At 39.0% G+C, this 20876-nt stretch overlaps 1 pseudogene; it reads right to left on the bottom strand.

The window, feature by feature from the left end:
• Nucleotides 1-6626: 6626 nt before the first annotated feature.
• On the bottom strand, nucleotides 6627-7674 carry LOC104988644 (annotated as a pseudogene).
• Between the last annotated feature and the right edge of the window lie 13202 nt (nucleotides 7675-20876).

Here is a 20876-nt window from a genome sequence, read left to right as displayed (position 1 = left end):
TCCAAGTTCAGCAGCACTTGAGGAATTCAAACAGAAACTGTTTACTAGTCAGAGGCCTGCTAAAGGACATAATTAGATAAATGCTTAGGGAATAGAAAGATAAGCAAGGGCACAGTCTCATCAACTTTTGCTAATAGTTCTTTTTCCTTAGTGCCAACTACATGTATTTCCATCTTTCATCTGTAAATTGGTCAGTTTTCGTTGCAAGCCAGAGAATTTACTCTGGCTAGTTTAAAGAAAAAGAGATTTATTAAGGTAGTTCAGGTAGCTCACAAATTTTCTGCAGGAGCCATCAGACCAAGTTTGAATACAATACATTCTTAAACAATAAACTGCTGCAGGATTGTTATTACCAGGAGTACATACTGTGCCACCCTCCACTGACGGCACTTGGTGCCATGTGTCGACTCTTTCTGAAGAATCAGATAATAGCACTCTACATTTGCCAGATCAATTTCTGCACATGTGGCCACCGGTTCACGTTGCTACCTTCCATGCTTTACTTCTGGAGTCTTCTATGGGTGTATTTGCTTGGCACAACCTAGGTCTGATGCTTGTACTGTAGCTGCAAGTGAGACTGGAAGGAGTAGTATTTCTACTGTGGCTGGGATAGATTCATAAAATAAGAACCAGCTTAAATACTGAGAATGTTTACAAGATATCAGGCAGCTACAAATGATAAAGTTCTAAAGGCTATGACTAAAGAAACTTAGTGAGGACACATTTATTTCAGGATGAGCTAGAAATTAAAATTAGGTGGCACGTTAACAGGATATGCTGACTAAATAAGATCTTTTTTGAATCTTGATGTGTAGGATTTGGACAAATTGTAATTTCTAAGTTGCAAACATTCAAAATACCTAGGGATAAACCTAGCATGAAATATGCATAACCTATGAATAAAGTGACAAAATGTGCTGAGAGGCATAAAAGAAGACAAAGAATGGGAAGACATCTTTTCTTGGCTGGAAACAATCACTAATATTAAGAATTCCATAATCTCAAAGTCAATCAAAGTGTGAATGGTGGCTGTTGCTGTTCAGTCATTAAGTCATGTCCAACTCTTTATAACCCCAGGGACTGTAGCACTCCAGGCTTCCCCGTTTTTCACTATCTCCTGGAGTTTGCTCAAATTTATGTCCATTGAGTCAGTGACACTATGTAACCATCTCATTCTCTGTCACCCCCTTCACCTCCTGCCCTCAATCTTTTCCAGCATCAGGGTCTTTCCCAATGAGTTGGCCCTTCGTATCAGGTGGCCAAAGTATTGGAGCTGCAGCTTCAGCATTAGTCCTTCCAATGAGTATTCAGGATTGATTTTCTTTAGCATTGACTGGTTTGACCTCCTTGCAGTCCAAAGAACTCTCACATCTGTATATGACTACTGGAAAAACTAGCTCTGACTATACAGACCTTTGCTGGCAAAGTGATGTCTCTGCTTTTTAATATGCTGTATAGGTTTGTTATAGCTTTCCTTCCAGTGAACAAGTGTCTTTGAATTTCATGGTTGCAGTCATGGTCCAGAGTGATTTTGGAGCCCAGTAAAATAAAATCTGTCATTGTTTCCACTTTTTCCCCTTCTATTTGCCATGAAGTGATGGGACTAGATGCCATGATCTTAAGTTTTTGAATGTTGAATTTCAAACCAGCTTTTTCACTCTCCTCTTTCATCCTTATCAAGAGGCTCTTTAGTTCCTCTTCACTTTCTGCCATTAGAATGATGTCTGCATAGCTGAGGTTGTTGATATTTCTCCTGGCAATCTTGATTCCAGCGTGTGATTCATCTAGTCCAGCATTTCGAATGATGTAATCTACATATATGTTAAATAAGCAGGGTGACAATAAGTTAAATAAGCAGGGTGACAGCCTTTTCATACCATTCATGGATCACAGCCTTGCCATGGCTAAGGGACTTGGATAACTCAATGAAGCTATGAGCCATGCCATGCAGGGCCACCCAAGATGGACAGGTCATAGTGGAGGGTTCTGACAAAACATGGTCCACTGGAGGAGGGAATGGCAACCCACTCCATATTCTTGCTGGGAGAACCCCATGAACAGTATGTAATGTGTGAATGGTAACCTTAGTCGTAATTTGAAATGGGATTTTTTTTGAAGGGAACTTGACTAAATGATTCTAAAGATTTCTTACCCAAAAATCATTTTGATCATAGTATATCCAACAATATTCTGAAAAATATAATAGTAAATAAATGTAACAGCTAATAAAATTCTGAAAAAGAAAATTGACGAAGGGTAATTTTCTCTAGTATCAAGGCATTAGTAAGTAAAGCAATGTGATTTTGCTAGGACAGGAACAGAGGAGGAGATAAAATAATAAGTCTAGAAGGAGACTCAAGTTAGTGGAGGAATAAAATATATAACAAAGATGACAATATCAAAAGATGGATTCTTTAATGAATGATGTTAAAAAAAACTGGTCATCAGAAATGAAAAAGAACTCACTATATTAACATAAAATCCAAATAAATTAAAGATTTAATGTAAAAGCTAAAGCATTGAATTAAAAGACAAAAACCAAGTTTGGCCAGTATTACACTCTTGTGGTGGAGAAAGCCTTTTACCATCACATACACACACACACACACACACACACACTCTTCCTCATATATACTCAAAAAAAAAAAATTAAAATATTTAAGTATAAAATTTTTTTAAAAAATCGATTACAGCTAAAGAAGCCATGAAAAGCAACAGGAAAAATATAAAACAAATTGGGAAAACTATTTGAAACAAATGTTTGAGAACATATCTGAAAATAAAACCAGGTGACAATACATTCTTGTGTTTATGGAAAACAGTTTTCAATCTTTTCACACACACACAACATATATGGACTGACAATCTGTGTCTCTTCCATAATTTAATCCATTTATAGAATTGTCACTGGCTGCATGTTTTATAGAAACTAGTGAAGCTATGCTGAAAATTTGTTAGAGCTGGTTAATTCATCTGGCAAATTTTTAAAGTTCAAGGAATATAGTTGTTTTTTAAAAAAGAGTTTGTTGTCTGCTGTATTAAATCAAGTTTTCTATATTGACTATGTTTCCCCTGACCAAAAAATTAAATCTTTAGATAAAGTTGCATTTCCATAAAAAGTAATGAAAAATCTGCTAGTATTACGCAGACTCTTCTAACTTCTTTTGCTTCACTGGATCTGAGGAAGAGAAGGCAGGATTTTTAAAAGGGGGATTGTGTTCCCTTCAGATTGTTATTCTAAATCTGACTTGATAGCAGAACCCAAAGTACATCACCTCCCAGAGAAAGCTAGCTGCTTGCCAGACTGCTCTGTTACAATTGAACTGTAAATGGCTCTCATCAGCACATTCTGTCAACCTTATATAAACCCCGCTTTATGTAATGTGATTATAGATCCCCTGAACACTGCTCTGTACCTGCAGCTTGCAAACTGATTCTCTTGCTATCTTCTATCAGCTATGATGACCAGGAAAAGCAGCTGGTGTTGCTGGTGTTGAGCACACTGACAGAGATAATAGAGGATATGCCTGCTTCATTTCATTTTTTCTAGAAGTCTGTTACCCCATGTTCAAAAGGCAGTAGGTAACTGAGTCCTTTCTTCCATTTACTCCCAAACTTTACTCCTTGATCCCTGTATCTATCACATTCAGAGATATTTTGGAGCTGGCTTACTTTGACCAAAGGCCATGAGCACTCAATATGAAGAACGAGTGATCCATGTGGTCAACATGCCTGTCTGCACAATGTGATTTATCCAGGAAAGCTTCACTCTTCATGGCTCTTTGATGATCTGATCCACTCTTGTCCCTGACAAGGCTGACTTGATGGCGTGAAGAGCTCTTGGGAGATTCAGTTCAGATTAACAAACATTTATTGAGCCTCTGTTGTGTGCAGGCCCTGAGTGAGGCACTGGGGATGCCAAGACATAAAATGCAAGATGCCCCTTTTGTGGAGGTGACAGTGGGAAGACAGACAAAAACCTGAGTTTCAATGTAGGACGATTAGTGATAAGACTGCTGAATGCTGCATATAGGAGAAGATACTTAGTTTAACCTGGAAAGTTAATCCAGAAAAGGTTTCTTGCGCAAATGATGCCTGAGCTGAGTCTTGAAGATTGAAAAGAATTGTATAGGTAGGAAGGGAAATTCATACAAAAAGTACAGCCTGAAAAACATCATAGAGATATGAAACAGCATGGGCACATAGGCAGGGAAACTCCCAGAATTCAGAATTCCTGGAAGGAAAATTTTCAGATGTGGGTGGGAGATGAGGATGAAGAAGGAAGCAGATGTCAAACAGATAGACTGGATGCTGTATAATAAAGCCCAACAATAAAGCCCGTATTCTATAGGAAGTGTTGAGTCCTTTATTCCTTGCTTTCTCTCACACCCACCCACATTCAATCCTTCAGCAAATCTTCTTGATCAGATATGCCAAATTTGACTACCATCACCATCCTAGTGCAAGCTACCAAGGATCACAGCAATAGGTCCATAGTTATAGTGGGAATAAGTCTTCCATTTCGGCTCCTCTAAGTCTACCCTTTTCACAGAAGCGAGAGTGGTCCTTCTAAAATATAAATCAGATAATGACATTCCCCAGGAAGTGCTAAAACCTGCCATGGCTCCTTCACGTCTAGAATAAAATCTACATTCTTACCAAGGCCTGGAAGGCAAGTCTTTACTTGAATTGGCCTGTGCTCTGCTCCCCACTTTGCCTTCAACCTCCTTACATACCAGGTTCCAACCTCATAGGCCACCTTGATGTGCTGGAACATGCAAACATCTCTCTGACTCAGGCTTTTGCACTTGTTAATCACTCTGCCTGGAGTACTTGTGCTTCCTCGCTGTCCATCTGTCTCATGGCTGACACTTTCCCCCCACTCCCTTCTGCTGAGAATTGACCCTCCTGACTACCCTTTCTAAAATATTCCCACCTCCATCACTCTCTCTTTCCTGCTACATATACCACTGTAGAGTTGTCTTCTTATTGCCTGTCTCACCCACAGTAATGTAAGCTTCAAGAAGGCAAAAATGGATCTGTTTTGTTTACTACTGTATTCCCAGTGCAGGAGCATGAATTGATGAATGAATTCAGAACCATTCAAAACTTGGGAGTGAAAGAGTCATTTGTATATTTTAGACAAGCCATTCTGGCTGCAACATGGAGAATGTAGATAAGTGGGTATATTCAGGGTGGGGGAAGTGGGTAGACAGGAGTTAGAGAGACCAGTCTGGAAGTTCCTGTGTTAGTCCAGGTGAACAGTATGAAGGACTGAAGTAAGGCAGTGGTATTTGTCATGAAGAAAGAGGAGATAGATTTGAGAAGTGTTTTGGAGATGAAAAATGGCCAAACATGATCAAATTACATCTGTGTCTCTCTTCAGATTCTTGGCTATAAAGGGGATGCTAAAGGATGCTGGAACTGGAAGCGGTCCAGAATGAGAGGGAGCAGGATGATGTTGCCTGAGTGCCTTCTGAGACCAGTGCTTTTCCATTTCAGCATTTCCCTGGATTAAAACTGCTAAAGCATTCATGTGCCCCTTGTGTAGCGCAAAAGCATTGTCTTGCTGTAGATCCCCATGACTACAATGAGTTGGATGTATTTTTGGCACCAGCTAGATGTTCAATAATAGTTTTAATGATAGTTTCTACAGCAATTGGGTTTACCCTGGAGGCTGCCCATCTCTCTAATGACTAGGGCCAAGCCAACTTATTTTATAAGATCTGGCAAAATTACAGTGTGAACTGGTAATGCCGTGGGCTGTTATACAAATTATACCAGCTCTGTCTCTGAGGAACTTATCCAAGCCTCTGGAGACTTCAAGAATACTAACTTCAAAGGAAGTACATGCTATTACAAATACTACAAACCAGGTATCTAGCAAAATGAGAAGCAGACCCACAGTGCCTAACTTGTAGAAGTGTTTGATGTACTTGAAATTTCTGAAAATTTGGGCTGAAAACTTGGGCTGTTGAAATTGACATTTTGTAGAGTGTCACAAATTTTTTTTTTTCAACATGGTTTGGGAAAGTTCTTTTTAGCTTGGGAAAATTTATTATTTTAGCCAAGGAAAGAATTGTGTGGCCTCAAATCTATAAACTTTCTATCCAAGAGAGATTATGAAATTATTTTGGATGATTGAGACAGAGGTCGTTCCAAAGAAAAGGTTTATCACATGGGTGATTTAAAACACTACTAAAATTGCCTTTCTAAGCAATGACCTAGAAATCTGACAATGTGATAATGAATTCTCAAACAAATAAAACAAACAAACACAAAAATCACACTGGAACATTTCACAATTGGCAGGACAAAACTGGCAACAGCTGACTTCTGGAAAAGTGAATTGGATCTTATAGCATTAAAATGAGTTTGCAGACTATAACATGAAGTCAACACTTCTGTGAGAATTTTGGAATGCTCAATTTCCCACAATCTCATCATTTTTCTGCCTGACAATTGTAATTATTCTTCACCAACTTGACAGTCAAACTTGCTTCCTGTAGTGATAATATACCTGCTACCATCCTGACCATATTGGAGAAATAGCTTTTTCTTTGATAGGTTTGTTCATTTTGAAACTAACTTTCTATGTTATTCTAACTACTCTCTTACATTATTCATTAACTAATTGCCATCCATATCTCTTTTTTTGCTTTTTTAAAATATCTTTTTCTCCACGACTGAATATATAAAGATAATGGAAGTAAACTATTCTTCTGCTGTAAAGATGGGTGGAATAGATCAAAATCCACTTGTCGGATTTTCTTTAAATAGTCCTCCAGAGCAACTGTCTGTACAAAAGCAGGAAACGCTTTCACAGGAACACTTTCGTGGAAGGACCTAGCATGCTTTAGGTGCAAGTGTGCCTGGCTGGCAGTGTCATACACCACATCTCTCACATTTTCATTTTGGCTCTTTTGTAGAAAATCCTCTTGTGAAACACCACGCGGCATACAAATACCCATGGGAAGGGACAGCTTTCTTCTGCTACCATGACAGGGTGTTGCTCTCAAGCAAGTGACAATGCCTTGCGTTTTTCCAATGTGATTTGTGGCATGATCTGCATGAAGATCCTTTATACCCAATATTTCTAGTGTTAGATAAAGAAGAGAGCTCTGAGTGTTTTTAGCATAATTTCCTAGTTCCTGGATGTTATGATATACTTTGTCATCCAAATTCTTTTCTCTTTCATCAGTGATTTTCACAGGCCATCTTTTAGTCAGATTATGTTTTCTGACAGCCTTCCATAGTTCAGTGGCCACACGCTGATGTGGTGGACTGTCACAATATAAATCATTCACAGTTTTTTCCCCCCCAAAACTGCATTTGCATCAGTCCAATTGTTTTCTCAGAGACAGAGTCCTTAACTAGCCTGAGCCAATTCCACATGGAAGGCTCTCAGTGCAAAAGCAGAGCTTCTGGATTCGGCAGAGGGAAGCAGGGAGCATAAACAGCCTTCATAATCTTGTTTCCGCAGTGGCTCCAAGGAGTAGCGGTCAGTGCCTGAGGTGTCAGGTCTACTGGCCATGGCCACACTGCCTGGAGAGCTGCCAGACACGTGCCCACAAGCCCAGGGGGCGGCCAGCGGCAGGACAGGTTAGGGATGCCAAGCTGTAGCGGTCCCCACGTCAAGCCTAGCATAGAGACCACCAGAACACCCACCGCCATCTGTATTTCTGACAGTAGTTTACAACTTTGGGAAAAAATAAGGAGATACAAGCTTGTCTCCCTGATTATAAAGAAAAGACTATTTCACTTATGTCACATATTAAAGCTAATTAATGACTGAGGCAAGTTACCACATACTACTTCAGAAAACACTGGACATTACTGTATGTTCCAAAACATTATTCCAAAACATCTAAGGTCATGAAGTAATCATGGACTTAATGAACAAGACATTGTAAAGGAATCTAATTCTGTACAGTTTGAGAATATATGGATGCGACACTAAGACTAGGTCATAGGCTTTAAGAAAGAACAATACTAGTTAGAATAATTATAAAGTAAAAGTGCTTGATAGTTATAAAAGTTATTGATTTGAAATCCATTTACTTGATTATTTATTCAATAAGTTTTTACTTCTGAGAAGGTGACATTTGAGTAAGACTTAAAGGAGGTGGTGGAGTGAACTTTGCAGAGATATAACCTGAGGAAACAGTTTTCTAAACAGGAGTAATTGCCAGTGCAAAGCCCTTGAGGAAAGACCGCACCTGGAGTGTTGGAGGAGGGGCAAGGAAGAGCATTCCTGCTGTGGGCGGGAGCAGAGCAATGAGCTAGGGGCAGGGGGATGAGGCAAGGGGGTGGCAGGATGCATACAGGTCAATGTGGGAATTCCAATTTAAGTTTTAAAGATTCAGTCTGTCTGGTATATTGAGAATAGGTTGTAGGGGGCATGGGTGGAATCAAGGAGACTCTTTCAGTTCAGTTCAGTTCAGTCGCTCAGTCGTGTCCAACTCTTTGCGACCCCATGAATTGCAGCACGCCAGGCCTCCCTGTCCATCACCAATCCCGGAGTTCACTCAAACTCATGTCCATCAAGTCGGTGATGCCATCCAGCCATCTCATCCACTATCATCCCCTTCTCCTCCAGCCTTCAATCTTTCCCAGCATCAGGGTCTTTTCCAATGAGTCAGCTCTTCCCATCAGGTGGCCAAAGTGTTGGAGTTTCAGCTTCAACATCAGTCCTGCCAATGAATATTCAGGACTGATTTCCTTTAAATAGGAGACTCTTTAAGGGGATAATATAGGATGGTGGTTTTGACAGGTGGCAGCAGTGGAAGTGGTGACCAGTGATCAGATTCTGGATGCATTTTAAAAGTATAAATTCTTTACCACTGTTGGGTAGATTGGTGACATGAGAGAAAGATGGAAGTTAAGGACAACTCTTGGAGTTTTAGTGAGCAACTGGAAGGAAAGAGTTGTCCTTTTTGTTAGATTTTTAGGAACGCTGTAAAAGATTACCACAAACTGGATGACTCCAAATGACAGAAACGTATTCTGTCACAGTTCTGGAGACTGTGAGTTCAAAAATCTTAGTGTTGGTGAGCCTGCACTCCCTCTGAAGGTTCTCAGGGAGAATCTGGTTCTTTGTGTCCCCTAGCTCTGGTGTCTGTCGGCTTTCATTGACACTCCTCAGCTGTATTGTTCCAGTCTCTGGTTCTGCGGTCACACTGACTCCTGCTCTCTGTCTCTTAGGATGCTTGTCTTAGGCCCCCTGGGGGGTAAATTCAGGATGATTCCATCACAAATCCTTACTGAAAGTCTCCTTTACTAAATAAGGTAATGTTCATGGGGTCTAAGGATTTTGGGGGGCTTGTTATTTAACCCACTACACTGTTGATTAAAATGAAGGAGATGGTGAGAAAAGCAAATGCGGTGAGAGGGAGGGATGTATATAATTTTAATTTTCGTTGAGAGGGCACCTGGTGGCTGCCTGAGTTGTTGACTTAAATAGTTATTATTATTAAAGATATTCATTATATTGGTCATGTAAAAGAAAAGATTATAAAATCCCTGTAAAAATCCAACATGCTGCCCAAATTTAGCCATTAGCCTCATTCTTCATTTAACATTCTAACTCAAGTTGTTAAAACAAGTGAGTTGTTCATGTTTGAATTTTATTTCCTCTCCCTTCCACCAATCTGTGTTTATTTTTTAAAAAACCCATTTATTAACTATTTGGTGTCTAGAGTGTGCAATTCACTTGCAAAGATAATTAAGAAATAATTTCTTTCCCTAAAGAACACACATAATAATTTGGCTCAGACTAGTCCCTCCAATACACACACATTCTGTCCTAATGTGACTTAGTATGCATATAGCTTATTTACAATAGAATATAGGTAGCTGGCTTTCCTTTGGTAATTAAGATTTACAGGGGTCACAAATCCAACTTTTTCTTTCACACATTCTCTTTCCCTCATTACATTGAGAAGGTTTAGGCAATCATAGATAGTGAGCTGTAGGCTCCAAAAGTGCTTCGAAATGCAGGAACAAGACACCAGAATGAATACATGGTGGGTGGAATCAGTTTATTTGAAGAAGCTTTTCCTAGAAATAACCCATCCTACACTCTGATTTGGAGAAGAGAGAGTTTGCTGAAGAGACAGAAGTGCCGGAAAACAAGCACCATAAAATGTAACTAATGTAAAAGAAACTGTAATCCTGGAAATGGAAACATGTTAGAGACAAATGATCCTTATGGAGTTTAGGAAAATGAAAGTTGGTGCATAATTTCAGTGTTTATCCCTGACTGTTCAACAGGGGCAAGAGACTATGTTTTATGTCAGTAGTAATCATGACTCAGAGAAGGCAATGGCACCCTACTCCAGTACTCTTGCCTGGAAAATCCCATGGACGGAGGAGCCTGGTGGGCTGCAGTCCATGGGGTCGCTAAGAGTCAGACATGACTGAGTGACTTTCCTTTCACTTTTCACTTTCATGCATTGGAGAAGGACGTGGCAACCCACTCCAGTGTTCTTGCCTGGAGAATCCCAGGGATGGGGGAGCCTGGTGGGCTGCCGTCTATGGGGTCGCATAGAGTTGGACAGGACTGAAGTGACTTAGCAGCAGTAGCAGCAGCAGCAGTAATCATGACTAGATCTCTTGAAAGGTGATGAATTCTCTGACTTCTCAGACAGCTTGATTTAAATAGTTCACAGGACTGTCTAACCTCCTTTGCAATGAACCTGGACGGCAGGTTCTGTCCGCAGACGGCAGACAGTTATTATAAAGGGCCTGGAGGGCAGTGCCTGACATATAATATAACCCCTACCAAGATTAGCTGTTATTATGGATTATTATTTTATTTTCCTGGCTACTTTATTATTTCTCCCAGTGTGATCAAACTGTTGGGGGTGAAACTGAGTTTATAAATCTTCTTGGCCCAGTCTAGACTGTGATGATTCTGGTCAGGAGGTGATTAGTTATTTATAACCACTCCTGAAGGTAAGGTTAACCAGTTCTTTCCTAATATTATGACAAGAATATTTCTTCACACTGAGCTCATATTTGTTAATAATTGTCATGTATGATTGTCTCTTTGTTTAATCACACTGAAACACTGTTCTATGATGCCCTTCTTTCACAAACACCTTTCATAGGTCAACTGCTGCTGCTGCTAAGTCGCTTCAGTCATGTCCGACTCTGTGCGACCCCAGAGATGGCAGCCCACCAGGCTTCCCCGTCCCTGGGATTCTCCAGGCCAGAACACTGGAGTGGGCTGCCATTTCCTTCTCCAATGCATGAAAGTGAAAAGTGAAAGTGAAGTCGCTCAGTCGTGTCAGACTCTAGCAACCCCATGGACTGCATTGCAGCCCACCAGGCTCCTCCGTCCATGGGATTTTCCAGGCAAAAGTACTGGAGTGGGCAATAGGTCAACAGTGACCTCCAAATAGTCTAAATTCCTTAAAGCAGTATTTAAGATCTGCTTGTTACCATTTGATTCCAAAGTGATTCCAACTTACTTTTCGCATCACACCACTATTTTATTTCCAGATGACCACCAAAATAGATTGTTAATCATTCCTCCTTTATAAATGTATGCTGTCCTGCCTCTATGCCTTTGCTTATGTACTTCCTGGAGTGATCCAACTTCCTACAGTTACTCATCTCTTATTAGGCTTCTCACTGCTGCTCAAAGGCCAGCTCAAAGGCCATCTCCTCCACCAAACATTTCCAGTTCCCTCAGGCTGGAAATGACTGCTGTAAAACACTGAAGTTCATGGGTCTACTTTTATAATGTTTGCCATTTCACAGTAATTTGTCTACATGTGGGAGGCGCAGTGTGCTGTCACAGGAAGGAGCTACTGCTCCTTAGACTCAGATCCACAAGTACTGCTTACTAGTTTTATAAACCTAGTGAGTGAAAGTCGATCAGTTGTGCCTGACTTTGCGACCCCATGGACTATACAGTCCATGGAATTCTCCAGGCCAGAATACTGGAGTGGGTAGCCATTCCCTTCTACATGGGATCTTTCCAACCCAGGGACCAAACCCAGGTCTCCCACATTGCAGGTGGATTCTTAACCAGCTGAGCCACCAGAGAAGCCCTTTATAAACCTAACCACTTACTTAAACTCTTGAGCTTAGTTTCTTTATTTGTAAAATAAGAACAGTAATATCTATCCTATAATGTTAATATGAGGATTAAATGAGATTGTACATGTGCTGTAAAACTCTTGGTGCAGTTCTTTGCACATTGTGTGTGTGTGTGTGTGTGTTAGTTGCTGCTGCTGCTGCTAAGTCACTTTAGTCATGTCCGACTCTGTGCGACCCCATAGACGGCAGCCCACCAGGCTCCTGTGTCCCTGGGATTCTCCAGGCAAGAACACTGGAGTGGGTTGCCATTTCCTTCTCCAGTGCATGAAAGTGAAAAGTCAAAATGAAGTTGCTCAGTCGTATCTGACTCAGCAACCCCATGGACTGCAGCCTACCAGGCTCCTCTGTCCATGGGATTTTCCAGGCAAGAGTACTGGAGTGGGTCGCCATTGCCTTCTCCATTTAGTTGCTGAGTTTTACCCAACTCTTTGCAATCCCATGGACTGTAGCCCATCAGGCTCCTCTGGCCATCAGGATTCTCCAGACAAGAATACTGGAGAGGGTTGCCATGCCCTCCTCCACGGAATCTTCCGAACCCAGGGACTGAACCCAGGTCTCCTGCATTGCAGGCAGATTCTTTACCGTCTGAGCCAATTTATGTTTGAAATGATTATTTTATTGCTATTATTATGTTCTCCACTACTTACAGTCATTTTGAGGGCAGGGATCATGCAGTCTCATTTCTCTTTATATCCTGCTTAGCACATCATCTTATATATAGGCTCTCCTTTGCTAAATTTGTGAGTGTATGTATATCAGTTTTGTCTCCTCAGCTATATTATACATTTCTGGAAGTCAGGGACAATGCCTTGTGCACTATAGTAAATGTGTTTTGTGCCCAGTTAGTGGCTGGGGTAACATGTATACACCCAGGTAGGAATAAGACCTGTTTAAGTACCCTCTGCTGGAGTAGGAAATGGTAACCCATTCTAGTAATCTTGCACAGAGGAGACTCATGGGCTACCATCCATGGGGTTTCAAAGAGTTGGACATGACTGAGCACATGCAAACACACACACACACACACACACACACACACACCCTCTGCTAGGAATGACACTCCTGCCCCAGGCACTTTGAACAACCCAATCTTGACTGCAGTTGTTACTTTGAGTCTTGAGGATCACTTCTTTCAGACAACATTCTTTAATAAGGTTTGAAGAAAGTGTGTGCAATTGAAAATAACTGAACCCAGATAGCAAATTAGTACTATTATACTTAAAACTAAGTTATGCTTGAATACACGCCAACAAATTACAGTGAGTATTGAATGTTATTCTGATGGAGACATTCATATCTTTATAGGAGGAAACTGGTGATATCTTAGGTAAGTGTGGGTCAGAAAAATATCTTTGACCTAGTGCTGGTTCCTTTGTATGGCTTCTTTTATAAGTTCCACACTCTCCACATCCTATATCTTCCTGCCTCAGAATGGGCATGCATTGATTTAGACTTAGGATTAGTACATTTGGTTGTTACATTTATAGTTGCTTAGAACAGCCTTTAACTAGAATTTTCATAAATCATTTCTTTAAGTAATTGCATTAGATGTAATTTGCATTAAATCCATTATTGCATCAAATGTAAGGAGGATTCTTAGCATCCCCTATATTCTACAAAATCCTTGCCCCTTTTTTGGCTAGCACTGCTGCAACTTGGTTTCTCTTAGAGTTTTTAGATTTGCCCTATATTGAAGGACTGAAAAAATTTATATATTTCCATGAATTTTTGACATAATGAAGCAGCCACTGGTTGGATTCAATAATTAAAAATAATGTTCTGTTGTGCAGAAATCATTTTTATGGCTTTCCATGTGTCATACAGAGATATCTTCTATGCCTACTTATAATTTTTAAAAATTAAGCACTGCTTGAACTACATGTCACTATTACACTCTCAATACTTATTTGAGTAACTTTGGAGTTTATTCAACAAGGTGAAACTCCAATATTTTGGCCACTTGATGCAAAGAATTGACTTATTTGAAAAGTCCTTGATGCTGGGAAAGATTGAAGGTGGGAGGAGAAGGGGACAACTGAGGATGAGATGGTTGGATGGCATCACCAACTCAATGGACATGAGTTTGAGTAAACTCTGGGAGTTGGTGATGGACAGGGAGGCCTAGTGTGCTGCAGTCCATGGGGTTGCAAAGAGTCAGACATGACTGAGCAACTGAGCTGAACTGAACTGAACTTTGAAGTTTATAGTACTGTTCTTACAGTTTATAAGATGTCTGAATCCTAACAATAACAAAAATCCTAAATACTAACTTATCTAAATTCATAGTATCTGAAAAGTGTCTTGTGACAGTCATGTAACCTATCAAGCTTCATCCTCACAAATGAAGCTTGGGCAATTCTATATCACTATGGAAGTGGAAAGATTACAAACTAATTGTATTAAGTCTGGTTGTAATAACATTATCAATACATGAAGGAGTAAATTCAGAGATGAATGTTAGATGCTAAAAGGAAATTAATAAGAAATTTGAAATCCCTTACAGTTTTTCTCTGGTAGATTGCTCCCCACAGTTTCTCTTAATTCTTCATCAGTTAGGTGATATATGTTACTTATGATTTTGCAACATTAAAACCACCTCTCCTATAGATACTGTAAGTTATTTTTAGTAACAAAACTGGCTTTTTGTTTGGAAAAGATAATTTTTGAAAGGGAAGGGAAGTTATAATTCAATCATACTTTCACAGCTGGATAGAAGTTAATTCAGTTGCTATTAGAAAAATTAAGTGCTGTAATTTTTTTTTCTTTGAACAAATGGAATTTTAGCTCTGATAGTGAGTCTCTAGACTCACTTGTCTTATTTTAACAAATAGAAGAAACTGAAATATATTCAAAGACACACAGGGCATTTTTTTTACTACTTTTTATTCTTTCTATAATTCTTTTAACTGTAAAAATTATGTCAGAAAGTACTAGTGTTATGGACTGAATATTTATATCAACCGCAAATTCATACGTTGAAGTCTGAACTTCCAATGTAACTGTATCTGGAGATGGGGCCTTTTTGGAATTAGGGTGACATGATGTCACGAGGATAGAGCCCTGAAGATGAGATTCGTGCCCTTGTTAGAAGAGACACCAGAAAGCTTGCTGACTCTCTATAACATGTGAGGACATGAGAAGGTGAAAGTCTGCAATCTAGGAAAAGAGCCATAATTAGAAAAACAACCATTCTGGTAACTTGATATTGGAGTTTCAAGCTTGCAGATTGGTAAAAAACAAAAAAACAAAAAACCAAATTTCTGTTGTTGAAGCCACCCAGTCTATGGCATTTTGTTATGGCAGCCCAAACAGACTAACATAAAAAATGGGAAGAAAAAAACACAACATTTTTGTAAACATAGCCAAACTTTGCTATTTTCCCATTCATTTGGTGTTGCTGCAAGTTCAGACATTGCCTTAATGAAGTATAATTAGAAGGTAAGAAGGAAAAGGGAAGCTCAGCAGTGCATGCTAAGTCTCTGCAACTCAAATTCCCATCTGTAGATAGAGGTGTACTGCATGATTTATGTGTACTTTTTACTGTTGGACCTGCCCTAGAGATTTGATCTACTTATGCAAACAAAGATTAACTTGATGAAAAAGAATATTTATTATGCCTTAAAATTTCTCTTTCAAGTAAGAATATGTTATTCACTATTGAGTGTTCAGGGCTAAATTAGGGGATTCCTTATTATCTTGGTCAAAAGTGTTATTAGCAGAGGAAGTTTTGCAGTTCTCATTCTGCAAGGCACCCATCCATGCTATTGTCCCAGCTTCCAATGAGAGAAGAATTATCTGAGAGGGGAAAATTAGCTCTACAACTTCTATTCAATACATAGTTTAAATATTTAGAAAAGAACTAAAACTAAAAAGAACTAAAATTGATGGTTTCTTTACAAATTTTTATATGGGTGTTCTTTATAACAACAAAAAAAAGCTCTTGATTTTCCTATTACAAGTCAAATCTGGATGGGTCATGTGTTTTTGGGAACACTGTGGTTAACATTTGTATTAAAAAGTACCAGGAAGGGCCAAGTAGATTGTGTTTAAGTCCAAAGCAAATATGTGTAAGGGTATTAATTATGACAGAGAAATATCTGGAAAGATTTGAAAATGTACTAGTTACTAGTGATTGTTTCTGGGAAATGAGACTAAAAATAATATTTTATTTTTATAATTTATGTATATTTATATTATCAAAATAATGTTAAAGCAATGATAACCAGTAGGACTTTCTTACAGCTTTTTAAAAGCTATAGCTTTAAAATCAAAAGTTTTAAGCCAAAAATATATATATTTTAATTTGGAAAAAAGAGGCATTTAAGAAAGCAGCAATATAGACACATCTAGAATATAATACAAGTTATATTATTTTAAAAAGACCCACAGAGCTAACACTAAATCTTCAACTTTCCAAAAATACTTCTTTTAGAATTCCTTGTGCAGTACAAGGGTGCTTAGGTAGTAATTACAACAGTGATACATCTTATCCAATAAGGTTTTATAGTGTATCAGTTATGAGGCATTCTCTCATTGGAGCCCAATAAGAATACTCTTCAACTGGTTGGGCAAATATGACTTCTCCATCTTACTCATGTAGTAATTCGGGCTCACAGAAATCAAGTGATTTGTCCAGATTGAAAGAATTAGACATGGCTGAGTCAGAAGTAGAAACAAAATCCAGTTTTCACAATACAAAACTCTGGACTCAGTATCACCATGTACTCAACCTCCCACTCACTTCAATGTATAATCAGATTTTCATCCCGATATCAGTTCAGTGGACTCAGCTTTATAAAGATCACTAGGAGTACTCTTGCCTGGAAAATCCCATGGATGGAGGAGCCTGGTGGGCTGCAGTCCATGGGGTCGTGAAGAGTCAGCAACTTCCCTTTCACGTTTCACTTTCATGCATTGGAGAAGGAAATGGCAACCCACTTCAGTGTTCTTGCCTGGAGAATCCCAGGGACGGGGGAGCCTGGTGGGCTGCCGTCTATGGGGTCGCACAGAGTCGGACACGACTGAAGTGACTTAGCAGTAGCAGCAGGAAACTCCATCTTGCCTTATCAATGATCAATTTTCAGTCCTTAATTTACTTGACTTCTTAGCAACATTCCATCCTCAAAAAAAGAAAAAAAAAACTTAAAAAATAGAAATATATAGATGTGCCATAAAATTCAAAATGTATAAGATATAACCTTATAACCAGATTATTGTGTATCCTTTAAGAGATCTTCTAGGCATATACAAATATATAGGTAACTATATTCTTTTATTTTCTTATAAAAGATATAGTAACATAATAAAGATACTAATCTAAATTTTGACTTGTTTTACTTAATTACATATCTTCAGGAGCCCTCCATATGGTACCTATAAATCTGTCTTGTCTTTTTATTAGCTGAATAGTATTCTGAGATGAGCCATAATTTAACCAGCTCTCATAATTTTATTGTATTTATTTTAGGATGAGTCATAATTTGTTTAACCATTTCCTTGATGATTGTTCTGACCTTTTGCTATTGAATGTAATTGTTCAGTGTATATCCTTGTACATTTATCATTTTTCACGTGTATAAACAAACTATAAGATCAATTCCCAGAAGCAGAATTGATTGGTCATACAGTATATTTACTCCTCAGATTTTGTTGTCAAATTGCTCTTCAGTGTGGAGATTCCTAAAAAACTGGAAATAGAACTGCCATATGACCCAGAAATCCCATGCTGGGCATACACACTGAGGAAACCAGAATTGAAAGAGACACGTGTACCCCAATGTTCATCGCAGCACTGTTTATAATAGCCAGGACATGGAAGCAACTTAGATGTCCATCCGCAGATGAATGGATAAGAAAGCTGTGGTACATATACACAATGGAGTATTACTCAGCCATTAAAAAGAATACATTTGAATCAGTTCTAATGAGGTGGATGAAACTGGAGCCTATTATACAGAGTGAAGTAAGCCAGAAGGAAAAACACCAATACAGTATACTAATGCATATATATGGAATTTAGAAAGATGGCAACGATAGCCCTGTATGCGAGACAGCAAAAGAGACACAGATGTATAGAACAGTCTTATGGACTCTGTGAGAGAGGACAAGGGTGGGATGATTTGGGAGAATGGCATTGAAACATGTATAATATCATATATGAAATGAATCGCCAGTCCGTGTTTGATGCATGATACAGGAAGCTTGGGGCTGGTGCACTGGGGTGACCCAGAGGGATGGTATGGGGAGGGAGGTCGGAGGGGGGTTCAGGATGGGGAACATGTGTATACCTATGGCGGATTCATGTTGATGTATGGCAAAACGAATACAATATTGTAAAGTAATTAGTCTCCAATTAAATAAATTTATATTAAAAAAAAGCAAACAGAAAAAAAAAATTGCTCTTCAAAGAAAATGTGCTGGTTTACACACCCATTTGCAGTACACGAGACTGTTTCCTTACAACCTCACCAATACAGTATGTAATTAAACTTTTTTAAACTTTTTAAATCTGATAGGTCAATAATGATATTGCAATGATGTTTAAATTTTATTTTCTCTTATTATGAAGACTATCCAAGAGCCATCCATATTAAAATTTTATTTTATATAAGTTGTACTCATTTGTTTTCTTCTGGATACTCTATAATTCTTGATTTCCTGCCTTCCTGGTTTTCTTGCTGCCAGGCTGGTTGCTCCTTATCAGTCTCTTGTGTTGGGTCTTCCTCATTAATAGACCTCTGAATGGTAGAATGACCTAGGGCTCAGTCTCCAGCTCTCTTTTCTTTATTTTCTACTCACTGTCTAGTGATCTAAGGGCTAATGTCTTTCAGACTTACACTTCCAGCTCCAGTTTCTTCCTCAGACTTTTGCCTAACTGCCTGAACAACATCTCCACTGACGTGTTTAATAGGCATCTCAAATTTAACATGTCTAAGTTATAACTGGGACTTCCTTGGGGGCTCAGTGATAAAGAATCGCCTGCCAATGCAGGGGATGATGAGGGTTCAGTCCCTGGGTGGGGAAGAGCCTCTGCAAAAGGAAATGGTAACCCCTTCCAGTATTTTTGCCTGGGAAATCCCATGGACACAGGAGGTTGTCAGGCTACAGTACATGGGGTTGCAAAGGGTTGGACATGACTGAGCATGCACACAGAAAGCATAAGTGAGGATCTAACCCCCTTTTTCTCCAAGTCTTCTTTCATTTCTGGAGAGAACTTACATTCCACCAGTTAAGCAAACCAAAGCAAGTCATTTTTGATTTTCCTCTTCGTCTCACTCCCAACAGCCAATTCATCAGCAGGCCTACCAGCTCTACCTTTAGATTATATCCTGAAACCTACCAATTCTGATGATTCCTGTTGCTGTTACCACTTCTATGGCTGGTGCTTTTTCTACCTCAACCCGATCCAACATCATTACCCACATGACTGCAATAGCCTCCGGTTCCCAATCTTGTCTCCTTCCAGTTTATTTTTCACAAAACATTCAGAAAAATCTTTTAACAAACTGGATCATGTCATTTCTCTATTAAAAGTATCCAAGTTCTTTCTATTATACTTAACAAATTCCCAAACCCTAGGTTTGGCTTCCATGATCTGATCGCTGTATAGCTTTGTGATTTCATCTGCTATCCCTCCATCACGCACTCTCCTGTAGTTTCCAAACTAGCATTCTTGCTATTCTTTGAGCACAATACTCTCGTCTCAGAACCTCTGCACTGGCTGTTTCTTTGGTTAGAGTGCTCTTCCCCAGATTACTGCATGCTGTGCTTCCTCTTCCATTTTGGCCTCAAGCATCACCTCCTCAGAGAGACCAGTCTATCTGAAGTATCTCCATGTCACCTTCTATGCCTTTATCTTGCTTTATTTCTCTTTATAACATCTGTCGTTTCCTGAATAATATTATGTATTTATTTGATTATATTTCATTTCTCCCCACTTGTTGTATTTCCAAGAGGTCAGGGTTTTGTCTTTGCTCATAGAAATATCTCCAGCACCTGGAATAATTCTTGGCACATAGTAGGCACTCAATAAATATTTGTTGAGTGGATTATGGGTAATTACATATTTCAAAAAGCTCAGACTAAGTTCCAAGGTACCAAGTATGATATACTTTACCCCCAAATTTAACTGCAACCCCATCCTTCCCTTTCTCCATCTTTCCTTTCATAATTTTTTATTTCAAGAATATAGTATACTTACTTTATTTTAAGCCATAGCACATTATTGAGACATATGCTTTTAAGCTATGGTATATTGTTGAGATACAACGTTTTTTTCTTTAATATTGAATAAATCTTTCCAATATTTCAGATTTGTGGTGAGGAGAGCCAGGAACATGTTTTGGAAGGAATTTGGAAAAGAGAAAATCAGTGTTATTTTCACTTCCACCACTGGTCAAAGTCACACTGTGGCCAATTTATCTCAGATCTCAGAACATTTTAATATCTGTAAAAAGAAGTTATTAACAACATAAATTTTAAAAAGATCAACTCTTATTGAGTGCTTATTTTGCTCAATACGTAATAGTACCTATGAGGCAGATACCATTATTGTGCTTGTTTTAAAGATGAATCACAGCAAGTTATATTCTTCCCAGTGTCTCATGGCTAGTAAGTAGTGAAGCCAGGCTATCTGTTAGACCAAAGCCTGGATAGTTGCAGAAATGTTCTGAAAACTACTGCAACAATTCCTATTTTTCACTTCTACCTCTTGCACTTTTATACCAGTGTGGGGGTACAGTGTGTGTTCTCACACGGATCAGAGAACC

This window comes from Bison bison, unplaced genomic scaffold (genome assembly GCF_000754665.1).
Source record: "Bison bison bison isolate TAMUID 2011002044 unplaced genomic scaffold, Bison_UMD1.0 scf7180017864139, whole genome shotgun sequence".
Classification (NCBI taxonomy): domain Eukaryota; kingdom Metazoa; phylum Chordata; class Mammalia; order Artiodactyla; family Bovidae; genus Bison; species Bison bison.
Note: the sequence above shows the minus strand (reverse complement) of the source record. Positions and strands in the feature narration are given on the sequence as shown.